Genomic DNA, 26,365 nt, shown 5'->3' on the forward strand with positions numbered 1-26,365 from the left:
ATCAGTGCAGGTGAGCAGACCTTAAAAGCAGTTGTGAGTCATGAAGTGTGCTTGAACTCCTGACAGGAATTGCGGCCCATGGAGAGGACACCACACAGGAGCAACTTTGCTGCCAGACCTGTGACGCTGGGAGCTAGGACAGCTCTCCACAGCAGGACCCACGCTGGACCAGTCAGCCTGTGGGAAGGGCTTATGTTGGAGAAGTTCATGAAGGACTGTCTCCAGTGGGTGAGCCCTTATGATGGAGCAAGGGAAGAGGAAGAACAGCATGAATGGAGTGTTATGAACTGACTGCTATTGACTCTTCTCCCCATCCCACTGCACCACTTGAGGTCAGGAGGTAAAAGAGTTGGGAGTGAAGTTGAGCCTGGGAAGAAAGAAAAGGTGAGGGGAATATGTTATTTTAAAATTTGTTTTTATTTCTTATTAATTTATTCTGCTTGGCAATAAATTACATTTACTTTCCCAAGTCCAGTCTGTTTTTCTTGTGACAACCGGTAAGTGATCTTGCTTATCTCAGTCCATCTTCATTCTCCCTCTGTCCCGTAAGGAGACAGAGTGCTAGAGTAGCTTGGTGGATGCCTGGCAACTAGCCAAGGCCAACCCACCATAAAATAATAAAGAATTTTTTTTTTTTTTTTTCCTGAACCTGTGACTGTGGAAAATAGATGTCAGGAAGGAAGCAGAAAAGTAACTTATGACAGATGAGAACAAAGTCCCCAAAACACTGAGGCTTTATCTGTGCCCTAGGTGATGCAGTGTAATTAGATACATGATTAATCATGGCTCAGTTACCAATCTGAATCTGTCCAAATGAAACAAGATTTAAACTTGCATTAAAATTTCTGTTCATGGGATAGGATAGTTAACTAAGGTGGAAAGATAAGAGAGTCCAAAAGGATTTGATGGCACAGATGAATTTGAGACTAATGTAAAAACAGCCCCTAAACAGTTGAAGATATGGAAGGCTTTTTTTTCTTTTAAAATTAAATTTCATAACAAATTGTTCAGTCAAAAATGACTGCATTTGTTTCTATATTTTTTTGCATTTTAAAACTTCTCATGTTTTATTACTTCTGTATTCACCTGCGTGACTCCCGAATCACTCGGTCTATGTGAGCCATGTAGACATGACTGTACATTTGAATAAAGAAATTGAAACATCTGAATTAAACTTCCCCTTGCAGAAACACTTGTCAGTTACTGAAGTGATCTGCTTCCCCTGTGAACTGATGCATAAAGGATTTTAAACATGTGCCACTGAAGTGCACTTTAAAGGCTGTTTTTTAAAAAACCTTTTGTACAGCCCTGAAATGTATTTAACTTTCTCTTAACACTGTTTTGTTGGGCACTTGCCAAAATATATTTATAATGCAACACATATTATCTGGTTTATCAGTTTGGAATTTTATCTATGTCTGCTTCCTCAGTATTGATAAACCTGAGAATTTTCTAGGAAAAGAGAAAAATTCTAAAGGCAATTTCATGGCTTTGATCTTTGTGCACCAATCCCAGTAACAGAGAGAATAACCACTATGAGAAATGAGGGTATGCTCCAACAACAACTTCATACTTTGAAACAAAATGAGGAAAAGGATTTTAAGGAAATGAAGTAAAATAGGTTGATCTCCAGAATATGCAATGAATGCAGTATCTTACATTACAGGTAATATATCACCTGAGCTTATTTTTGCCTGTTCCAGAAATGGCTCACCTGCAGCCCACAGCACCACCCAGTAACAGGAAGCATAGGATTTCCTTTGGAGGCAAGCAGGGGAGCTCTTCACACTGACATAATGGAAGCAGACACTTTAGGAATACTTCAGAAACACTGATGAGATGGATTTTATAATTTCTCAGAAAACGTTCAGATCTTTTTTGAGTAGCTTTTCTAATATGCATGTCAGAAAGAGAAGGGCTATTTCTGATCTCCATAAAAGAAATGTATGAGTTAAATCTGGCAGTTATTACTATTTCTAGACTGAATTTTGATCTTAGTACAATATTGCACTGGCTGTTTTGTAATTAGGTGCCATTAAAAGAGAATGTCTATCAAAATGTTAACAAGGATGGTGGTCAATCTATGTCAGATTTATTGAAAGCAAATACATTAACAAGTTCCATCATAAATCTTGGTCAAGTAATGAGATTCTCAACTTATTTTCCATAAAGCGGTTATTGCATTATGCAGGCAAAATGTCATGGTACACAACAGTTCAATTTCATCAGCTCTGCACATGGCAATGAAATAATAAACCAGTACTGTTCAAATTTTATTTCATTGTCATATATTATCCTAGAATACATGCATGTATGGAATATTTTGGCAGAATAGATGTTAAAAACCTTCAAGAATTCGCTTATTTCTGTTGGAATTCTAACAATAAAATGTTGATCTCTTATTTAAGAACAAATTAAGTATGAATATTTTTAATGTTTTGTTTTGAAATTATGAAATCAGTATTTGAAATTATCACTAGAGTTGGCACTAATAATGACATTAATATACGCAAGTATTGTGCAGAACCAAATGATGCAGAACTACTTCTTTAATCTCATCTTCTAGTGAGCAGTTCTAAACAAGAACTTGCTTCCTCTGCATATCTGAAATAATTAACTATTTAATGTAACTTTGAGCTCAAGGTGAATTTTCAAAATTCTGGGCTATCTATCTCAAAAATGTTTAGGCATTTTTCAAAGACCAATTTTTACTTCAATGCCTAGGGAACCCATATAATGGTAAACAGTTTCCTTGTGAGTGCACTTAATGAAGAAGTAGAATACTTGTTCATTTTTCTGCACTGATCAATGACTGACCAATCAGTTAATATTTAGGGAATTCATATAACTAGTTTGAGCTGTGGTTTTGGATTCCCTCAACTGGAAAAAGAAACTGAAATTATTTGCTACTATTCAAGGTATGCACTTTTCACAGAATAAACAAAGAACATGATGTTAGATCATTCAGCTTCAGTCCTCCAGAATGTTATAACTTCTTATTTCTTCCACCTAAAATTATGTGGGAAATTTGGGTTAAATTGACAAGTAGTTTGGGGAGAAAATAGTGGGTTGTTTAAATGAATATACTGCAGAAGAAGAAATTCTTCTCCAGTAGAAGACTGTACTTATCTGTGTGGGTCTAGTTACATCTATATTGAATGTTAGATTTAATCATAAATTTATGCTTAAGCCTATAGCTGCTGATCTTGGGTACAAAAGCCAACTTTAGTCTAGTCCCCAGCACATGGCTGTACCCCAAATTCAGCAATATGGGGAATGTCGAAGTGCAACATAGTGGTGTCTGTTCGCCCCTCCTGCTCTATTTGGAATTCATCCATATACTGAAAGTTGTAGCTGCAGAAAATCCAGAAACGGTGATTCTCCAATTTCTTGGTCCGTCCTTTCTAGGCATCTATAAACTTTTATTTCTTTCTCCTTTGCTCGTGATTAGAGCAAGTGGGGACAGAGAAGGAAGGCCCAATCCCAAAAAGATTTTGAAAAGCAGATTGTGGATCACTCCAGGGTGGGTCCAAAGTAGTGGAGGCAAAAATGTGGATTTTTTGTCTTACATCAGGCAGAGATAACCTTCAGATTAGACCCCAGGGATAGCTGTGTGCTATATTACTCGATGGATATTGCTCCTGAAAGGTGTTACTGACTGCTTTGTTCTGCTTAGATGAGCAAAACAGTCAAATCAGGATTGATGTTTATGCACTATGCATTCATTTTTTGGCATAAATTCAGTTTAGTGTTTCCATTGTATATGTATTTTCTGCTCTTTTTGCATTCTGTAAAAAGACTGCACAAAGACAATATTGTGAAATTGAGAAAGAATAGTAAATCAGTTGATTGATTTTGATATAGTTTCTGTCCAGAAAATTTTTAGACTTGAATTAAGCATCTGAATAGAAGTTGTATTTTTTCTATGTAGTTGTATGTTTGAAATGCTGGAAGTGAGCCACAATTTTCTGGATTCACAGTGAACCTCTTCAGATCAATATCACACTGTCTGAATATATGTTATATCTTGGCTCACTACACAACACAATTTGGAAGTTATCCTACAACTAGATTCAACCACAGATCCCCATTTATCATGTAAGTAAATATATCATTTGTGTTTAAATTTTTTTCCTTTTCCCTGCCCAGGAAAGAGGAATTTGATGACTTGCTGAAGGCTTCAGGAAGCCCCAGAGAAATGACTGCTGCACGTCATGATCAGTTTGGACACACAGGATTTATGTACTGTGATAAACATGATCTGGCTACTTAGAAACACCGCTGTTTGCAGTTTTAATGGCTAAAGGGCAGCAGCAACTACAGGGATCACAAAGTATATGATGGCATATTCTCAAGCATATGGTGTCCTTTCTGGGTGTTCCTCTTAAATTTTGCTGTGAAGAGGATTAAAGGAGAAGAAAATGTATTTCCTTGGCTAAAATTCTGCTCACTCATAGGGGAAAAAGTCCAGAATTATATTCCTTCCCTACTGATAGAGTACTGTAACCCTACAGTGAGAAGCTTGTGCCAGACATTTTTTCTATGAATAGTAGATTGCAGATTGGTACTGGACAGCCAACACACAATAGTTGGTGGCAACTCTGGATAGCAAGTGTTACAAAACTAAAGAGTAATTGAAAGAAGCTAGTAGTTGTAGTTGTTCTTCCAGAATTCCATACTGGGGGATGAAAACAGGAACTGGAGTCAGAAGGATCAGGGAAGTAATCAGGAATGAGGTATGAGGGGAATAAAACAGCGTCCAAGAAAGAATCCCCTATAATACCACGGCACACTGTTACCCTCTCTTTGTAGACCCCCACTGCTGGGGTTTTAGCTGCTCGAGTAGGGGGTCCAGCTTTGATACACTCCAGCTGTGTGACCTTGACTCAGACTGCTGAGCCGGAGCTGTGAGACCGTCTGCACCGGGATAAGGAAAGGAAAAAATTACAGAGAGATGTAGGACTGCTGATATGCCATTGCTAGGAGACCAAGGACTCAGCAGAGAAAACATCAACATGGAATGCTAACACATTAAGGAAAAAGAGATGAAGGTAGCTGGAGGCTGGTCTAGTCGGGTCAGCCAGGAACTGCCAGGCTGGGGTTGATCTGTCAGTGCTGATGGAGTAAGAGGGAGGAGCAGCTGTGCCCCCATGGTGGCTTTTGGGAGCCGTGGCCACCAAGCCCTCACTCCTCAGCAGCACCTGCCTGCCTGGTGAAGGCTTTCCAGCTGCTGCACTGGAGTGTGAGCACACCCATGCTTAACCACACAGTTCACTAAGTACCAGCTGCCTTTTATGCGTACTTGCCAATAAAGAATTGCTTTATACCTGTGAGTTACCCATATTTTGCTTGCAGAGTATTTTTGTGCCAGGCTAATGATGCCCAAACAAACTGACCATAAAAATATTTTGTAGAGGCTAAGAGGTGATTTTATTATTATGCTGGGAAGCCAGGGTGAGTATCTGAGAAAGTAGTAGCTTAATAGGAAAGGAACATCATCTTAGAAGAAGTGATTTACATTTCTAGAATTTAAAAAAAAAAAAAAAGTCATCTAGCAGAAGGTTCCTGGGAGGGATGAAGAATCCTTTACTGCAACCATACATCTAGAAAAGCTCTGATGCTCACAGCTATCTGACATTAAATCATGTCAAGTAGAAGCAAACAGCAATGGAAAAAAAAAAATGTTTTTAATTAGGTTGTCTTAAATGCTCATCTGCATTCTGAAAGCAAAGGGCTTATTTCAGTAAAAATCATGGCCAGCTTCTGTAGCAAGGAAACTGGCTGTACTCAAACTGAATTGGGACCTAAATTTGTTGCTTGGCAAGAGCAGGGAAATGTTTTGCTCTGGTGTCTGACTCCATTGGCAGTGGTGCTTGTTAATCACACAACCCATTACAATGCACTGTACAAGGAGGAATCTCAAAAACATCCGATTGCTGAGCTAAAGGCTATAAAGTGCAGTCTTTTCTGCTAACCAGATTTGTGCTCTGTTGTGTTTAGTGGTAGTTGTGCCAGTCTGTGATTACTCACAAGTGGTGACTAGAGACTGTGGCTGAGAACCCTGAGTGTGAGTGCAAGGAGGGGAGGACCTCAGAGCTCATGCTTTGAAGCAATATTTAGGCTAGCTTAACACTGAGCAATAAAATGAAGACAATAACATGGAAAAGGAAGGCTAAAAATGTTTAATTACTTTACCCTAATCACTCTTGTTGTTTCCAAGTTGGCAAGCAGGAACTGGAACTTGCCAAAAATGTTTTATTTTTAAATCTTTTATCCACTGGCAAATCTGCATATTGCATCAGACCTCATAAAGGTATTTTACAGTTTTGAACAGTTTCCCAGCCTGTACAAAACCATGTGTTCATGCACAAACACTTAAGAGAACTGCTGCATAGAGGGGTAACTCTGCCTGTGGGCTGTGTGAGGGTCCATCCCCCACTGAATTATGTAACTAGGCAAAATCTCAGTCATGCTTCCACCTTCTCTCAGAGCAGCAGCAACAGCAGTAGCAAAGGTAGCACCAAGATGAGCTCTGCAGCCCACTGGAGGAAGCATTGTGCACCCATGCATTCCTTTGAGGGAAGGAATTCCACTGCCCCAGCACCCTCCAACCTTCCGGCTAGAAAGGAATTATCCAAATATACAGTGGGTTTTTTGTGTGTCGGATGTTCCCTCTAAACACTGCTCCAGGATCTTGTTTAATGTATAACAGAGCATGTGAGTATCAGCAATGTTGGAATGCTGACAATAATGAGTCAATGGAGAAGGGCTTCAGTCTCATAAAAAATAGATATCTGTTAGTAGAATCATAGTCCTGGCACAGCACCGCCTGACTTCATCTGGGAGATGGGAAACGCTGCAGCTGTGTACACTTTCATTTATATTGCTCAATTCCTGTCCTCCTTTCTAGTGCACAGCTATCAAATAACTAATACTTTTTGTATATCAGCACTCTGATGGGTGTAACATTTAAATTGGGCAATTGGTTAGTAAGCAGTATCTGGCACTACCTGTTGGCTGGTAGCTCAATGGACTGTGATCTTGTTCACATTGTTAAATTACTTTCAGTTAATTTTCCATTGTTTTATTCAATGAGAAACAGAGACAGCAGCTGTTTCTCTGGGAGTATGGTACTTGAATCCCCTTTTTTGAGGTGCCACAGATGAAAGTCACTCCCTAGAAGGATTTGTGTGCACTGCATCCGTTTCATGTGTCTCTGGATATGCTCTTCCATGCAATGTAGCACGGCCCAGAGATGTCAGTAATGTTTTGTAGTACTGCTGTGACTGAAATGTGCTTTCATTATTACTATGCCCTGGCTGATCTGCAGAGAAAGTAAGAAGTGTCACAGGGTGAAAAAACACCATAACTTATAAGTAAAAACAATGCACTTAGGGAGGTATGTTTATGTAGTTTGTGTATTTTTAATTTTCACAAAAGCTAATTATTTATTACCAATGCCTGGCTCAAAATTAATCCTACAAAATTAATTGTTCCCAATCTTGAATATTTGACAATTACAAATCAAGATTAAAAAAGGGAACTTAGGGATAAAAAAATACTTGATTACCTTCAAAAGATCCCTTCCAACTTAAACTATTCTATGATTCTATGCATATAGAATCTATCTCTAATTTAGACACTATTTTTATCTTAGGTTTTAATAAAGTTCCTTTGCATTTTCCAAAAAATGACCAATGTATATTACAATCACGTCAGTTCTGTATCCAATTTATTTTTCAAATAGTCAGTGTGCTGAATCACAGTTATCTTCAAGACCACATTTCTCTTCATTACCTGTCAACCCACTGTGCTCCATGGCAGTAGTGTGGCCAACAAAGTCCAGGAAGAATGCACTTCTGTGCATTCCATAGCATATTAACAGCTTTAATTGTGTGTCTTCTTAGCTAAAAATAATCTATGTATATTCAGCCAGACCTCTTCCTTTTCTGGTAATTTTTCTTCAGTGATGAGAAGTTTCAGATAGCAATATTTATCATTAACAAATAAAATTAAATATTGGAATGAGTGTCCCAGAATGCAGAATAAAACTCTGAGATATATAAAAATCATTATTTTTTACGCTGTACAAAATAGGGTTTTCTAGATATAAAGGAAAGTGAATTGATATATATAGATTAGCTACGTATTTTGCCCTTTATGGATTTTGAAAGAGATGAATTTTCATGTAAGGAAACACAAAACCTTGTCAGGATTTTCAGTGTATTACATAGGGAACACTTGTAATCTATCAAAGCTGAGATTTCAATAAATCCCTATTCTAAAATAAATAGGTCAAAAAGACAAATTTGAAACTGCGCATGGTATCAAAGAAGATATAATTCCTTCCTGAATCTTCAGTTCTTCCAGGCTTACATCTTATTGAAACCAAGTAGAGTAAATTTAGTATTTAATAATTGCAACATAATAAAAAACAGTTTTCATTTCTCCTTCTACCAATATTTATTTTTTTAGGGGCAGTTTAGAGACAGCAGGATCTGAGGTGGTTTAAGGTGGTTCAAAATTATGTTTAAGACTTCTTTGTGAGAGACTTCTTTCAAGCTTTTTAGCTACTGGCCTAAAATTTGAGTTGGTCTTTTGTAGGGCTATGCATACCTGATGCAGGTATTTTGGAGGCCCTAGGATATTGCAAGTGGCTTTAAGAGCTGTATTTAGTCAACTGTATTGTCTTTTTTAGATAGATTTTTGTAACATTTAACTTCAGCCATCAGAAGTATAGGGGAAGGATTCAATTCAATATTGATACCTAAATTAGGTCTTCACCTCAGTCATGTGGCATATATGTAATTTGTGTGCAGATATCTCAGACAATTTAGGAAATCTAAAATGGCACTAAGTGTTGTTTTGGCAATTGAGCTTGTCAATTTATTTGCCAGTATTCTTACTGAAGCCTAGATGAAAAGAGGCTTAAGTGCAATTCAGTGCTTATTTACCTACTGGATTTGTTCTGCCCAATTTGAGTATCTGCTTTAGGCTGTTATTAAATCTTTCTGGAGTCAACAATTTATGGAGAAAGACCTATAAAATTACAAACTTTCCAAACCTTAAAAAGTTTAAGATAAATTTAAAGGTTTAAAGCAGAATACTTAGGGTTCAGATAGTTTAAGACAGTAAAGATAAAAAATAAAGTATACCACAGATGCTAAATTGGTCAGTCTCTTATCATACATTAAAATAAGAACTATCAAAAATCAAAATAAAACACTACATTTATTCTGAGTAATTCATTCTTCATTATACTAAAGTCAACAGTTGACCTCAGCTACACACAGAAAATTATAATTTCTGAGAGCTCTGACATGTTTTGCCATTTCCCACTGCTGCAGTGTATGAGGTTATTGCCCTAGCTCTCCATCCTAAGCAAGTAGTGTATCTGTTTCTTACTGCTTCAGTTAACAACCTGGTATATGAACTCAAACAGTCACTAATTGCAATTACCATCCTGGCCTGAGAACTGCAATGTTACGTAATAGAAATGTTGCCTACTCAGTGTTCCTCCAGTAGGGTAACAAACAGTTGACTAGTGTAACCTCTTTATAAATTGCAGCATAAAGGTAATAGGTCAACCCTTTGCAGATATCTCACTTATGGGGGAAAAAAAACAAAAAACACACCTACACAAAAAAACCAAAAACAACAACAAAAACAACCAAAAAATATAAGTCATGAAAGTCAAAGCAATGAAGGGCATGCATTTTTTTTTACATCAGAAGGATCACATAAATTAAGTTCAGAACTTAATTTTGGTGAAGCACAAAGCAGATAATAATAAATACCAGATTGTCTTTAGATATCTGGTGAGAAAGGCCATTCCCTACTTCAAAACATTTAGATCTGCAACTCACACAACTTTTACATACATCTAAATAACTTTATGAAATAAGGAGTTTATATTTCATTAAGACTGAGGGGAGACCTCATGGCAGTCTGTAACTTTCTCATGAGGGGAACAGGAGGGGCAGGCACTGATCTCTGCTCTGTGCTGACAGTGACAGGACTCAAGGGAATGGCCTGAAGTTGTGTCAGGGGAGGTTTAGGCTGGGTATTAGGAAAAGGTTCTTCTCCCAGAGGGTGGTTGGGCACTGAACGGGCTCCCCAGGGAAACAGTCAAGGTATCCAAGCTGCCTGAGCTCAGAAGTGTTTGGACAATGCACTCAGGCACATGGTCTGACTCTTGGGGATGGTGCAGTTCAGAGCCAGGTGTTGGACTTGATCCTTGTGGATCTCTTCCAACTCAGCTTATGCTGTGATTCTGTTGATTAATAGCTCAGTAAATTCACAGGGACTGGGTTTGCTTTTTTCAAAAGAGAATGCTTTTAAAATTTTGATTTGCAAAATATTTGAAAACTTAAACTCTTCAATCCCATTCACACTAAAGGAAATTTCAAGAAGATTTTAATTTTCTGTAAAAGAGAAAAATTAATTTTAGTCTGACTTGTTGAAACCTATACTTAAAATATAAATTATCACATTCTTGTTATTACACTAAAAATGAGGATCTCTTTTCTGTTATTAGAGTTCTGCAAGTCACATAACCTCTTAAAAATAAAAGTCTGTGCCCACAGGTTTTCCTGTCTATCCATACCATAACTAGCAATCTATCTACAGAATCTTTCAGGAATTTATCTTCCAGAAATTATATCACCAAATTAAAGTTGGGCTGTCTTGCCATTTTCTTTGAGGTCTATGCAACAACATTTTATTAATTAAAGCCAAATGGAATAAAGATGTAACCTTACGAAATACAGCCATCAGAAGACATACACAAGAAGCCAGAAAGATGGTGAGGACTTAATAAAAATGAAATATCTATCCTCTATTTAATTATAAATACTTTCTATATTAAAATAACTTCAGTTGAACAAAAGGACAAAACTATGTTACTTACCCTTCTGTTTTAGAAGGCTCTGTTATGCTGGTTATTAATTTTGGTTAGTATAATAAACATGTCCGAAAGTAGCACCTCAAATAAAGAATCAGACACATGGAAAAGAGAATTGACCTGTTTAAATGTCAAGAAATTGCACATTTAATTAGTGAGCTTGTTATTTCTCAAAAGGAAGATTATCAGATGACAGCATTCATATTTTAATTAGGAGAGAATACCTTTGCACTCCTCCTCAGGCAGAGTACAAAACTTGTCATGCAAGCTGATTTTCTTTGTGAACTGTTCTTCTCTGACTGCAGGGCCAGAGTCTCAGAGGCAAAACTGCACTGAAATAGATAGCATAGATACCTGAACAGCCTGGAGAGTCTTGGACACTTTCTTTGACATGAAGATGTGTTGAAGACTATCTAACGGCCTCTTCTAGTTGAGATGTTGTGCTGTGTTAACAGTGATAATTTTGCCCGTAAACCAATTTGACTTCAGATCTGTATAGTTTCTACATATCCCTTTTATCCTCTACTTTGATAATTTCTACTAACTAGCCATTCCCAATCAGAAAACTAATTTAACATTCATTTACGGTCATTTTTGGTCCTTATCGTTTTAGTTGTCTTTGATTCCAGCAGAATGAAATGTCTACCCACTTCCCTCACTTCAGCAGCATCTGTTCAATCTTTGGACTCTGGCTTCTGTTTTCAGCTCGCTTCTGAGCCATGTGTCTATGTTCTTCTATTCAAGCAGTTAACAAGCATTGTGGCTGTTTCTTGTGATATTCTTTGATGGGCTTCACTTTGAAGACTAACTCCACTTTGTCTTTTCAGCATGAAATTGAATGCTCTTTTCAATCTTTAACATACCTGACAGGTTTGATAACATTGCTGATAGTTTGTGCTGCTCAACGGTCAAGAGCTCTAATTAAAAAAAAATATATATATACGTATACATACATATAAATGTACATGCCATCACATTATACTGATGACAGCAGTCATAGTATCCTAGCAACAGCCTCCTTTTAAGATGAGTTTTATCAAAGGGCTACTGTCCAGCATGGTTCAAATAGGCTTAATTTTCCATGCAGGTTCTCTAGCTTCGTCATTTATTTTTTATGCAAAATCTTCTTTATAAGGCTGTTGTCACCAACACCAACACCAAAATGTGACCAAAATGTCACAAACACCACTTTATTTTGTTGTTTTTTAAAAAAAGTCTGCATTTTTATAATAGTGTCAGAACAATGAAAAATCGAAGGTCTCCTAGAAAATCCCCCATAGTAAATTGATGAAGAGTTTTCTAAAGAAATTATTTTCATGGGACGTGTGTTTTTTCTGCCTTTGTCTGCATAAAATGGATTGGTTTTTCTATTGAAAACTCTGAAAAAACTTTTGCTGCTCCTCAGGGAGAGCAGAATGCCTCCACTGTGCACTCTGTCTCTGCTCCAGGGACCTTCCATTTTGCCCAAGGCACATATTCCAACAGGACATGCACCAGATAAGTCTGGGTGCCTAATACTTGAGTTCAGACACCATTCCAACATGGGTGGTATGCTGGTGCCTAACTGGCAGATGACTGAATCAGAAATTAAGTCTAACCCTTTGACCAGCTATGGAGAGAAACAGAGCATCAGGGTGCAGGAATATCACTGCCAGTAAAAAAAATGGGGAAATGGAACAGATAGGTAGAAAGCTCTCAGGAAAAATACCTGGTTTTATTATTCCCCAGATATATGAAAAAAAAAAACAAACTATATTAATGCTATGTTAGGATACTTGTTTTAATTTTACATTCACTGTATCACATAGATTTTCTTCTAGCTTTATGTAAAATGTCAAAAATAGGTACCTCTATCAAGTCTTGAAATAACTGTTATGGTTACCATGAGATGGGACTTTGATATTTACTTACCTAGGAGTTTAAAATCTTTAGTCAATCCATTTTAGTCTCACAGAATATAATCAGTTTAGACTTTGAGCCTTATCCGAATGTTTCATAGATAAAATGAGTAATGATATAAATAGCAATTCTACAATTAAATCTTTGCCTTTTTTTCCTGTGGTGTTAATTTTTTGAGATCTCTTTAGTGAGAAAATAAATTGGCTTAGAACTTTTAAATTTATTTAGTATGTTTCTATGTGTTGATCAGCACCGTTCTTCCTGTAATACTGGTTTTGCCAGCATAATTTGGAAAGTAGTTATTTGCCCGTGTAACATGTCAGCAAGCTTGTAGAGATAACTTTAGAGAAGAACAATAGAGAAAGCCATTACATTTATCAATGACTCCCTTTTCAACAAAGTAAAAAATAGAAATAACAGGAAGATAGTGCAGTGGAATCTTTTAAATACTTTTTACTTCTTAACTCATTTTCATACTCCTTATATTGTTTCTAAGATTTTCCTCTTATTTTTCCCTTATTTGATCATTAGACTATGATATTCCTCTGGGAGATCATAACATTATAGCATTCCCTATGCTGTGGAGATATGCTAGGAAAACGAAGAAGAGCGCTGCTTTAGGAAATGTTAAGGAAGTATTCAAAACCTTATAGTTTTTATGGTCAAAAAGCCTAGTGTGATTGTTTACTCTGACCACACCACAAAACAGTCCTGGAAGCTTTTAGCCTGTTTGTTATCTGACTTAAGACCTTTATGGGAGGAAACTGCAAACACCAGTCATGAGTGGCAACTAACCCTGGGTCAAGAGAATCTGACAGACCTTAGTGAGGTTTAGCAAGAGCTGTAGGCATGGCTGAGAATGATCTCTTCTGGCTGTTTTGCAGAAAATACACTGTTTATATTCCAGCTATCTCCATTCACATTAACTCAATAAAGTGCATCAATATCTAAAGGGAGGGTGTCATAAGGGTATTTCCAGACTCTTCCTCGTGGTGCCAAACAACAGAACCAAAGGTGATGGGCAGAAGTTGATACACAGGAAGTTCAACCTGAATATGAGGAAGAGCCCCTTTACTGTGGGAGTGTTGGAGCACCGAAACAGATTGCCCATAGAGATTGTGGGGTTTCCTTCCTCTTCTGGGGCCTATTGTGTGCCATGAGCTTTAGGATGACCTGCTTGAACAAGAATGTTGGACCACATGATGCACTGAAGTACTTCCAACTCGACCAATTCTGTGATTTCCTTCATGTTTTATTCCCTTAGTTCCAGAGGTTTGAGTTTTGACATTCTCCACACCCTGTAAAGAAAGAAGAAAATGCCAGACAATTTAATCTATACAGACATACATGTTTGTGTTGCACTGGGCAGTAACAGATGTTTACACTAGGGTATCTTACTCAAAACATTTAGTATTTTATTTCTGACTGGATGCAATAGGATTTTACAGAAATAAAGGACAAAATAACAAACTTAAAACTACAGATCCTCCCTTAACTATGTTAGGAAGAGAGTTTGAAGAGAATTGAAGGTTTACCAATCTTGCAAAATTTCTGCGAATCTCTTTCTATAGTGCTTAAGGGATAACGGTTCTGGTTTCTGTGGCCCACATCTCACAATCCTTATCCAAAGACTTCATATGCTGAATTTACACACAAAAGGAATAATCAGTGGCAAACTTAAATTATGCACCATTCAGTGTAAATTCCCCAGCTTCCCTTTGATGAAATTCTTCTGCAGTTGGAAACATTAATGAAACGGAGAATGCATCTGCTGGCATCCATGATTGTAACACCCTCTTTCTCAGGATTTGTCCCTAAATGTGTCAATGGCCACGCTACTTGTCTGAAAGGCAGAAAGGTAACAACACTTTACCCACAGTGCTGTAGGACCAATGAAAATGTAACAGGTTTCTCCTGCCAAATCAGAGTTAATCTCAGGTCAAATAAAATATTTTTTTTTCTTCTTGACTTCTAATGATAAGGAATGCAAAAACTTTACAACCTGAGAAACATAATTTAGCTGTGAAATGGGTGGTAAATTAAAAGTTTAAAGACCACAGTTTCCTAAATACAGGAGCCATGCTCACCGGCATGTTTTCTGTGATAAAAGTATCCTTGGAATTAAGAAAGAACAATAGTCTCCTGAGGTCATGAGTGATAAGTCACAAATGCCTGGAAACAAAGAAGTAGATTATAGAAGGAGGGAAACAATTAAAACTACTTTGGAGGTATAAAATGTGTGCTTTTGTTTATGGTAAAAAGAAGGAAAGAACAAACCAGTTAGTACTTCCATGAAATCCTCAGTTAAAGAAAGTTAAAGAAAGTATTACTTCTGCCTAAAAAACCCTTTCATTTTGCAGATGTTTACCTCCTTATTCCCTGCCTTTCACCCATGTGAGAATAGAGTAAATGGAAACTAAATGAAAAGCAACATAATGGAAAACTAAAAAAAGCCCTTGCCACATATATTACTCTAGTTCACAGTGTATTGTTTTATAGCCAGCAAATTCTTACAAATTTAATGTGGAAAAAGGTGACACATTTATTACTATGCCACAGCTGTTGTGAGAAGCTAGAAACTTCACAGGACTGAGACACTCATGCTCTGATTTGAAAATCACCAAAAAAGGTGTGATTTAGTTACTTGTAGAATCTCTACCACTTTTCAGAGCAGCCAATTCCTCCTGCTGTAGTTGATGTGAAACCTAGCTGTTTCTAGTGGTGAGACACTGTAGAAAAAAGATCACTGCTAACTCAGACATGCACATTGTGAAACAGTCAGTTTGTGTATTAGCTGCTTAGCAAGGGTAGAAAGGTAAAGTTTCAGAAAATCTTACTCAAACTATTCCTAAGCTTCCACTCAGTAGAAAAAAATGGTGATACTATCTCTCTACTTAAGTATGTCAGCAAACTTGGATTTTGCTAATGTTCTCCAGTAGGTTGTCTCTGGTGACTTTGATCCCAAAAACTCTTGGTTCAAGCATCAATAATGACTGGTAAGAATAAGCCTGCTATGTTATTGTTGGAAGACAACATAATTTTCAATGTCTAAGAAGAAAATAAATGTTTCCAAAATAACAACTACCTGAATATTCACAGTGATACACTATTACTACTGAGAGAAGTGTGGAATGGTTCTTCCCAAAGCATACAATAGAAGCATTAAATATGGGGGTATCCTTGTGGTGAGCAAATGGCCCTCAAACACTAAACTATATCTGCAGCTAATTTATTTGCTTTAGAAGATTGAACACACTGTTCTCATGCTTAATGGAACATGTTTCACAACAGGACTCTACTGGCAACAACTTTTATGTAACATTGATGTTCCGCAAAAGTAGCATATTAGGACGTAAGTGTATTGCTAATAAACAGAAATGTAGTAAATGTTTTGTATGCACACAGAAAGAACAAATTTGTGCATAAAGAAGAACATAAATCTATGAGTGTTTTCAAATTTAATCAGGTCAACGGTCTTAGTGTGTTTGAGTTTGAGTGCATCAAAATGAAAGAGTGAGTTTAGTGGCTAGAATACAGAATTGAGAATCAATATTCCTAGGTTTTATTCTCTAACTTGTTGTGTGACTTTGGGCAAATCATTTGAGAGCTTTGTGCCTAAGGTTGTTCATCTTTCAAATAAGATATTTGCATGATTTATGAGGGTGTTGTAAGGCTCAACTCCCAGAATATTTGCAAGGAGAGGTACTAGAATTGTTAGATGTAATGACAGTAATACATTGCCATGGCCAGCTGCAAGCATTTCTTTGTCTTAATGATGGAACCAAATGGTGACTGTGGAGCATGTCTTCATGCTTCCAAAAGTTGAAAACAATCTCATGGGTTTTTACCAGTATAAAACTGGCTTCCTATGTTGAAATATAAAGCACAAATTATTTGTAATCTCTAGTGCTCTGTGGGACTGCACATGCTACCTTTTTCTGTATTGTTTTCAGCGCTCCTGCAGGATGAAGGAGCACCCAGCAGGAACACCAAGGAACAGAAAAGAAATTGAAAATAAAAACCATAAATCTATGTTACAAGTCATTGTAGCAAAAATCCATCTGCTTTAAAAAACAAAAAGAAGAAAACAAGTGCATCAATTGTGCTGATTTATGCTGAAGCTATAATTTGAGTAAATGAGAGAAGATGGATTATTTTGCAGAGGAAATGGCTATGCCCCATTAAGGGCAATCTGACTTTTTTGATTGATAGGTTGAAGAGGAACTGGCTGGAGAAGCCCAGGTGAGCCACTAGATCACTGTGTACTTGGCAAAGAGATACAGATATGTCCTGCCAAGAGCATCTTTATAGACAAAAGGGTCCATTGTTAGGACCTGGTGAGGTATTTGAGAAAGAGGAGTATGTGCTGCTTTAAATTACCAAATGACAGATGTCCAGTGAATTAGATTTTTTTTTAATGTGAAAAAGCATCTACAAAGAGTTATTTGGAAAGCCCCCAGGTATTCTACCAGCTGTCATGATCCAAGTTTGTGTCCAGGCTTGGGTCTCTGAGGTGTGAGACAGCAGTCTTACATAAATAGGTAGAATGAGTGAGGAAGGAATTATTACAGAATTACAAATTGGTTGGGGCTGGAATTACCTCTGGAAGTCATCTGGTCCAGCTACCCAGGTTGATCTAGTGGAGCCAGAGCTAGTTGCCCAGAACCATGTCCAGCCATCTTTTGAATATCTCTAAGCATGGATACTCCACAGCCTTCCTGGGCAACCTGTGCTATTGCTCAGCTACCCTGAAAAGGTATTCCCTGATGTTCAGACATCAGCTCCTGTATTCCAGTTTGTACCTAGTGCCTCTGGTTCTATCACTGGGCACCCCTGAAAAGAGCCTGGCTCCATCCCCTTTGTGCCCCCTATTTACTCATTCATACACATTGATAAGATCCTTCTGAACCTTCTCTCCCTAGACTGAATAGTGACAGCTCTCTGAGTTTTTTGTCACACATGAGAGGCTCCAGTACCTTAGCCATCTTTGTGGCCCCTTGTTTGGTCTCATACTGAAGAGCCTGGAACTGATCACAGCCCTCACCAGTTAACAGAGAGTAAGAATCACCTCCCTGTACCTGCTGCCAGTACTTTGCCTAATGCAGACCAGGATAACCTTCTTTGCTGCAAGGGCAGAGTGCTGGCTCACATTCAAATTGGTGTCTGCCAGGATCCCTAGGTCTTTTTCTAGAAGGCTGAATTCCAACTGGGTGGCAGGAAATTCTCAACCCTGGGTGCAGGATTTTGTGCTTTTTCTCATCAAAATTTATGAGGTTCCTGTCAGCCCATTTCTCCAACCTGTTGAGATTCCTCTGGATGGCAGCAGATCCCTCTGGCGTATCATCCAGTCCTCTCATTTTTTGTGTCATCTTCAGAACTGCTGAGGGCACACTGTGCTCCCTCATGCAAATAATTTAAGATATTGAAAAATAATTTGAGCCAGCATTGACCCCAGAGGTACACTGCTATTAACTGGACCCCAATGACACTTTCTGCCACTGATCACCACTCTCTGAGCTTGGTCATTCAAGCAGTTCATAACTCACCTCTCTGTCTGCTTAACCAGTCCATACAGCAATATCCTGTATATAAGGGTCTTATGGGAGATTGCATCAAAGGCCTTCCTGAAGTCCAGGCAGACAATATTCACTACTCTCCCCTTATCTACTAGGCCAGTCGTGGAAGTTCAACAAGCTGATAAAGGATGGTTTTCTCTTAGTGTACTCCTGGTACTCCTGATGGATTATCTTTAATGGACCTGGAAATCATTTTAAGGATTCATTGTTCCATCACCTTCACAAGAATTGAGATGAAACTCCCTTGTGGCTGCCTGTTGCCCTTCTTAAAGTTAGGAGTGGCATTTGCTTTCCTCCAGGTATTACTCCCAGCTGCCATAACTGATAAAAAACTATAAAGAGTGACCTTGTAATGACATCTGCCAGTTCCCCCAGTACTTGTGGGTGCATCCCATCAAGACCTGCAAGCTTAAGTATATTCAGTTTACTCAAGTATTCACTGGCATCTTTCTCACTCCAGCCTTTCCCTGTGGTCTCTTTTCATCCAGAGAGGCATTTTGACATTCTTGTCTGACCATATGTTTTAGAATAGAATACTCCAGCTTGGAAGATGTGATCCTTAAATAGTTATCTAGGTAGGTTTTTTGAGTCTCCCTTCCCTCCAGGGGCTTACCCCACAGGACTCTGCCAAGCAGATCTCTGAAGAAGCCAAAATCTGTGCTACTGAAGTTCACAGTTATGATCTTACTTTTCTGCTCCTCTCTGCCCTGAGGAACCTTATCACAGTCATTGCAGCCAAGGTTGCCTTTGATCTTCACACCCCAACAAGGTTCCTCCCTTTTGGTGATATGAGAACCACCAGATCACCTGTTCTCATTGGCTGAGCTTGGAGGAGGAGGTTATTATGACTGATGCTTTTCAGAAACCTACTAAACTGCTTCTGTCCAGCTGTGTTGTCCCTCCAGCAGATAACAGAGTGGTAAAAGTTCCCCTTTGAGAACCAGATATTTTCATCCTTAAAGAGACTGCAGCCTTCCATTGCAACACTAGTCACAGATGCCATCTCACCGTGTTTTTCCAATCCCAGTAAGATCAAAGCCCTGCATCTGTGCAAAGATCTGATCACATGTGTTCCCCATAATTGCATACAGTGATGTACAAGCACACCAGCATGCTGCGTTCTTGGACAGGGAACTACTTCCGGCATAGTCAAAAGGATAGCTTTGATAGTCCTTCTAAAATATTCAGGGTCTTGTGCTCTAGAGGGGAGAAAACCTCTCTAGATCGTTGGTTTGGTTGACAGGTTCATGTCTCTTTCCCCTGCAGCAGGAGGTCACCTGTAACAATGACACATTACTTTTTGGTAGTCCTGCATGATTTAGAGTTAGGTGAACCAGGTTCTTTACTTGCAGGCACAGTTGACATCTCTTTGGCTTTGAGGAGTGTGAACCTATTTTGCATCTGTAAACCCATAGATGAGGAAGGAGTCTTCCTTCTGGTGCCAGAAGCCACCAGATTCCCTCCTTCTTCTCCAGAGGTTGCATTTACCATGATAGTAATTGTTCTTCAAGCTACTGAGTCTCAGAGAAGATGTTGTCTATCTCCCTTTCACCTTCTTTGAAGATGAACCTTGCCACAGGAATTTCATAAGCTTCATAAGAAAGTAAAAGTCCTGGCAAAGCCCCAGTGATCTAGATGCTGCCAGTTATAGTACTAATTACTGCTTTTATTTTGCCACTTTCACCTCCCTACTATAGCAAAAAGTGACAGAAATGAAGTTATGTAGGCTGACTCTACAAATTCTTCTGACTTTCTGAAAAGCAGTCAGCACCTGGCTAACCACCACAGAACACAGCCGAGATCCTGAACATACCATAGAAATTGCTCTCAAAGCACATTTTGAACACTTTCTTTTGACACAGGGGCACTTTCAAAATTTCAGGCAGCCAAACTGTTAAGTAGCTCAAGAGAACGACTGGAAAATAAGCACGATATCAAAATACTAAGCAAGGTACATATGACACCCCTGTATAGAAAAATGACCTTAAAAAAAGAGAAGAAAGCAGCACAGAAAGAAGCTAATTTTGACCTGTGTAGAAAATGGTATTTAAAAGTCAATGCTAAAAGAATAATTTTTAAAGCTGTCATGAAGGAAGAAAAAAGGGTGACATATTCTGATGCAATCAAAGCAAAAATGAAGCCTACATGTTACACCATTTGAACAGAAAGGAATGTGATTTGCATATGTGTGTCAGAAGCAAAAAGGGCTAGTGCAAATACAGTGAGGCCTTAGCCTCCTGGTTTGATAAGGACTTCCTTTTATGCAGATAACTTTTCCTTCAGAATACATATGCCCTATTGCTTCTTCTTACTCTTGTCTACAACTCTTGATTGAATGTGCCACAGTATGTTGAAAACAGTGCTAATCAATGACAATTTTAAAATAAAAATAAAATATATTATTTCCATGCAAGTCACAGATATAATAAGCCAATAAGTGCTGTAAAATATTTATGGCTGAGGCCCTTTTCATTAAAATAGTTGAGAGTATTTTCTGCAAAGTGAAGGTCTTTGAAATTGTGTTTAAAGTTTTAGTGATCCCGATAGAAAAACCTCAAAGAGAAATGATTACTTCCTTCTCATGTCCTACAATCATTGTACTAAGAGATCCCTAAATGTCAGATAAAATATTTTCATAAATAATAGATACAACTACATATTTGCCTTAGATATTGCCTTTTAAAATTCTGGCAGTTATTCACCACTTATTGGAGAAAATCGTGTCTCTTTGAGTGGATGTTTGAAGCTGGTAGGCAGGGGTTTTCTCTGCCTACATAGTTAAACACATAGTCAAGATATTATTCATGCTTTTTCATAGTTTTTGTGTAGGTTACTGCAAAATAATTTTTAAACAAAAGATATTATTAGATGCAAAATGTGGATTTTTAAGGTGGCTATTCATTTTAAGCCGGTAAATGGCTGTACCTCTTTCGTCAGATATGTCTTTTCTTCATTTTATTGCATGTGCATTTAAAATCTCAAGACTTCTTTTACGCTATATAATGAAATCCAATGGAAGACAATAAACGTGACTTACAATTGCCAGTGATTATGATCAGTTTCTAGGCTGTAGTTTATTAAGCCATAGAAATACAATCACATTCAGTCATGTGATCATACCCATATTAGCAAAAAATATACAGCAAAACCTCTGCAGTAAGCAAAGAAAACATTCCCTGAGGAAATCCTACATTTGTAGGGTTATTTTACACTTTAAAAGTCACTGTTGAACAATTATTAACAGTTTTAAAATATGTTTTCTCCTTCTGGCATGTGGAAAATTCACGTAACTTTGCTCATTACATCTTCAACGTCACAGAGAAGCATTTGAATTTTGCTTAAATAAAATGGTGTTGTTTCTTTACCACTTAAAGGTTGCTACAGATGAATGTGCTTTCATTAAAAGTCTGTGTTATCAAATCTCCTTAAGTCTGTTTCTCTGATTCTACATCCTTTTGTGTGAAAGTTGATGACAGATGAGTAGCTAACAGTGAAAAGCAGACATAGTACACATTTTAATCAAGCTTGCCATTCCACCTGAAAAATACTTGCTACAATGCTAGTGAAGATCCTCATGTTAGCTTACACACGTGGCATAAATTTGCTACGCTGGCTGCGTAGCCCAGGGGGGCTATAGCATAAATAAACAGCCTACAGCTTGCAGAGTGCATTTTTTGTTAACAGAAGAACAAAAAATGTTAAGCTCTTGAATGAAAGAGCTTTCCTGGGAACATTTCATCTATCTAAAGCTGTCACTAATAGCCACATGAAAAAAAGATAAAACTCCTAAAACTTTTCCAAGCCCTGTTGTCCTTGGGGTTAATGGGAAGGACTTCAAAGCAAGTTGATAAGTGATAGCCATATGGAAAGGTTTCTGCATTTCAGAAATCACATGGCAACAAAGTGCATCTTGGCACCAGCCGTTCCAAATGATTAAGTTGGACATATCTTACATCAATAGGTACAAATCTATTGAAGAATGACAGGTACAGTGTGTATAGACTAAATTAAAACATTTTTGTAGTTAAAGACTTTATCAAAAGAGTATTTATATAGGAAACGTACTTTTGAAATGATGCCTCCATACCCCACCCAGAGGTATGTTCCATTGAGCTGGCAGGTGCCACATGGCTGATTTTGACAGAGGTTGATCAGTACAGAGATCTAGAAATAGAGGACAGATGTCTACAGTTACAATTACATTCACCAGACAGCAAATTCAGGCACTGAACACTTGTCTGTCCATCCTGCTTAACTTTCAGTTTGCTTCCAGTTGTCATACGGATCACTACAATTAGCTTTCCGACAGACAAGAACTAGTGGTGTCTCTGTACCTGGTCTTTAAGGAAAAAATAAAAAAAAAAAGTAAAAGGTAGCAGTAGCCTGAGCTAGTTTCATTGTTCCTTCCTTGGATACCACTGCAATGTTACCCTTGTAACACCTGCTGGAGCACCCAGCAGGTGAATTTCATTGTGCTATAAAAACATAGCTCCAGTGGCCTACAACACACTTTTTTCATGCTGTTTCAAGCAATTTGAACTGAAAAAGCATAGGAACAAAAATTGCCATAAGCAGAGTGCTCAAGTAGCATCCTGGCCTGTATCAGCAATAGTAGCTGTAGCAGTGCACTTAGTGCACTTCAACAGGTCTCTGTGAGTGAGCAGCACTCTCCCAGCCTGGAGCACGCTCACTGAACTGCCAATGAATGAAGAGAAAGGATGGGTTTTCGTACATACCTCCAAGAACAGTTTACTCCTCAAAGAGGATCCAGAGACAAAGGCAAGACGGGTTGCGGGCACAAGATTAAATACAGGGAAGAAGGGGTGGATCTGAGGGTCAAGGGCCAATGAGAGGAGGTGAAAGTGGTGCAGAGGAGGGGCAACCAACTGGGAGGACCAGTGGGGTAGCAGGGGTGGAGCACTGCAGCAAAACAGAGCCCATGGGGATCAGGGGAGGGAAGAACATTCTAGGGAAGGTACATATATGGCAAGCAGGGGCTAAGCTGGGGTCAACAGGGGTGACATCAACCATATTAACCAACAGAACTCAAGGGATTAATACTCCTTAAGGCCTATGGGAGGGAGGTACTTCCCACCATGACTTCACAGGGGTGTTTCTCCTTGCCTACCTCTGCCCATCCGGGGTTGGAGTGTGGTGGCTCTCTGAGCTTCCACAAATTGCCAACAGGACCAGGGCAGTGTTTATTTTTCTGTGTTTTGCAGTGGTGAGGTTACATTTCCTGTGTCCTGTTCTGTCCCCTCGCTGGCAGAAAAGTGTTGAGGTGCTGAAGTCCAGAGAAGAATAACAGAGCTGGGAAAAGTTTCAGAGCATAAGTCTTTTGGGGTGTGGCTGAAGAAACTGATATTTAGTCTGGAGAAAACAAGGGTTGAAAGAGTCTTTATTGTTCTCTACAACTACCTGAAGGGAGGTTGTAGGCAGCTGGGGGTCTCTTCTCCTTCTTAACAAGTGATAGGAAGAAGAAATGGCCTTAGGTTGCACCAAGGGAGGTTTAGATTTGGTTTTAGAGAAGATGTCTCCATAGATTGCTCTTGTGAACCAGTGGAAGAGGCTGCCCAGAGAAGTACTTTAGTCATCCTCTAGTATCTGGTATAAGCCATTTGGTCGATGGTCTAGGAACGGGTCCTTGAAACCTTGTATTCAAAAGTCTGGAAATTACTTTCATGACTTTATGAGACCATTCATACTGTTTCTACAGTACTTCTTAGAGGAAAGTCACAGTGTATTTCTGTGAAAGGGGCAATGAAGATTAACTGTAATTAATTTTTTTTTATCAGAAATTTTCTGGGCTTTTCTCAAACACTAAATAAAGAAGGCTTATTTTTTGCTTCCAGAAAAGAGAAGATTTCTTTTGGATTTCTCCCTTCCTTTAAGGTGTTTTTCCCCCACTCACTGGCACTAGGACATATAAAAGTAAATCTATTACAGAGTTGTTCTGAATCTCTTAAAACTCCAGTAAAAGCCCTTGATAGATAAATCAAAAGTACTGGCATTGCTCAAACCCCACTCCATCTTATTAAAATAATGTTATGGGTTAACTTTGGAAGGCAACAAAACCCCACATGGCTACTCACTCACTCCTACACAGTGTGGTGGGGAATCAAAAGGGTAAAAGTGAGAAAATTCATGAATCAAGACGAAGAAAATTTCAGAAGGAAAGAAAGTGCACTTAGGCATAACAAAAAAAGAAAATACATTGAGACTTCTCATTGGCAGGCAGAAATTCAGCCATTTTTCAGGAATGCAGGATTTTATTATACACACAGAACTCTGAATTTGCCCCTCTTCTATTTCTTCCTCCACCTTTATAAGCTGAGCTTAACTCCCAGCTTTCTCACTGGTGGGGTGTAGTGAGAAGCAGAAAAGGCCTTGATGCTTCAAGAGCACTGCTCAGCCAATACACAAAACATCTCCGTGTTATCAACACGGTTTCCAGCACGTTACAATCTGATATAAAGAAACCAAAATTAGCACAGATCATGTTTTGTTTGTTGGTTTTGGTTTTGGTTTTGGCGGTGATTTTTTTTTTTTTCATTAGTGCTACATATCCCATTCCTCGTGTACAATTTCTGGTTCAGAAAAAAAAATACACAAACTCCATATAATTCTTATAGCTGTAGAAAGACAGCACATCGCGTAAGTTAAAGGTGGCCAGTAAGTCAATTTATTAGACAATAAATGTAGAGTTACTAGGGTAGCATTGTGGGAAAAACATAGTTAGAATACACAAAGCATTGTTATCTTGCTTGAGCATTTTGAATTAAATGAAATTATACTTTATAGGGAGACAGCAGAAGAAAAAAAAATATGAGAAAGAAGAGCTGTGCTACAGCATGACAAAAGTATTTTGAGGAAACAAAGTTGAAATTACTGAAAGTATCCCAGTTGACCTGGTTATGTAAACTGTTCTGTGACTAAAATCTGAGGTCAAAGACAATATTAGAACCTGCATGCCTGAAGGAAAAGGTTGAAGTAGATTTCACCAGAATGAGGCTGTGACACAGAGACATAAAAATGTGAAAATATGCCTCGACCAGGAAGTAAAAGTTCTCCCTACAAAGTGCTGAAGTTAATTGGCAAAGCAGTACCTGTATTTTCCAGAGTTTGTTTGGCTCCTTCAGCTGTTATGAAAGGTCTTTCAATTGCTTATAGTGGTTTGAATCCATTCCAGTCTAGGGCAGACAACAGAAGAGAACTTACTCTGAAGAGGTAAAATGGAAGAATATAGGAAAAGAACAAAAAGTACAGAGATTGTAAAATCAGACTAAACTGCAGAAGTTCTACATTAACTGATAATTCAAGCTGAGAAATCATCATCTGAAGTGTTCAAATAGGAATAAGCAAAATACTAGAGAAAACACAGAGGTGTCTAAGCACTAAATTTATCCTGCCTGACCCTCAGCTGCCACCCCTGTGGAGCAGTGATCTTCCTGCAGAACTTGATTTACACCCTCTAGCACCTTTGGGAACTAAACACCTGAAATGTTTCAGATGCCTCAGTGCCTGCTAAGCACTTGTTGCTAGGTATTTACACAGCTAAGTCTCTTCCTGGGAGATGTAATTTAGAGACTAAGACTGTATTGCCAGTAAAATAAGCAGCTTAAAGTGACTTTCCCACTTGTGATTCATGGATCTGATGTTTCATTTAACCTTTTATTAAAAAAATAAAATTGATCACCAGCTTGTCTATACCCATATAAGTTAAAACTCCATCCCTTACCATATAACAAATCTTACTTGCTTGAAGTATTTTTGTATCTTTGGTATCATATTTTCTATTGTCTTCCGCCAATTTAGACTTTACTCACTTCAATTAATTATGAGAGAAATAGAGAGAGAAAATAGTGCTTGTTTATTGATCATTCTCATTCTCTTTTAATTCTGAGGATTTAGCATCTGAAAAGTCTCATTAAGTTGTCTAACTCAAGTGTTTTGTGCTATTATTAAACACTGTCTAGAATATCTTACT

General features: G+C 38.2%; 1 long non-coding RNA gene across 3 annotated transcripts; it reads right to left on the bottom strand.

The window, feature by feature from the left end:
• Window positions 1–10,925: 10,925 nt before the first annotated feature.
• On the bottom strand, window positions 10,926–25,567 carry LOC116993281. 3 transcript variants are annotated; one of them, XR_004417250.1, is made up of 4 exons: window positions 25,485–25,567; window positions 22,444–22,542; window positions 11,128–14,100; window positions 10,926–11,023 (listed from the first exon to the last, which is right to left on the bottom strand). It is a non-coding gene; the product is annotated as an uncharacterized LOC116993281 (long non-coding RNA). The 3 variants fall into 3 exon arrangements; XR_004417251.1 differs by lacking the exon at window positions 25,485–25,567 and adding an exon at window positions 23,507–23,660; XR_004417249.1 differs by lacking the exon at window positions 25,485–25,567 and adding an exon at window positions 23,115–23,150.
• Window positions 25,568–26,365: the final 798 nt, after the last annotated feature.

Source organism: Catharus ustulatus, chromosome 3, assembly GCF_009819885.2.
Source record: "Catharus ustulatus isolate bCatUst1 chromosome 3, bCatUst1.pri.v2, whole genome shotgun sequence".
Lineage (NCBI taxonomy): Eukaryota > Metazoa > Chordata > Aves > Passeriformes > Turdidae > Catharus > Catharus ustulatus.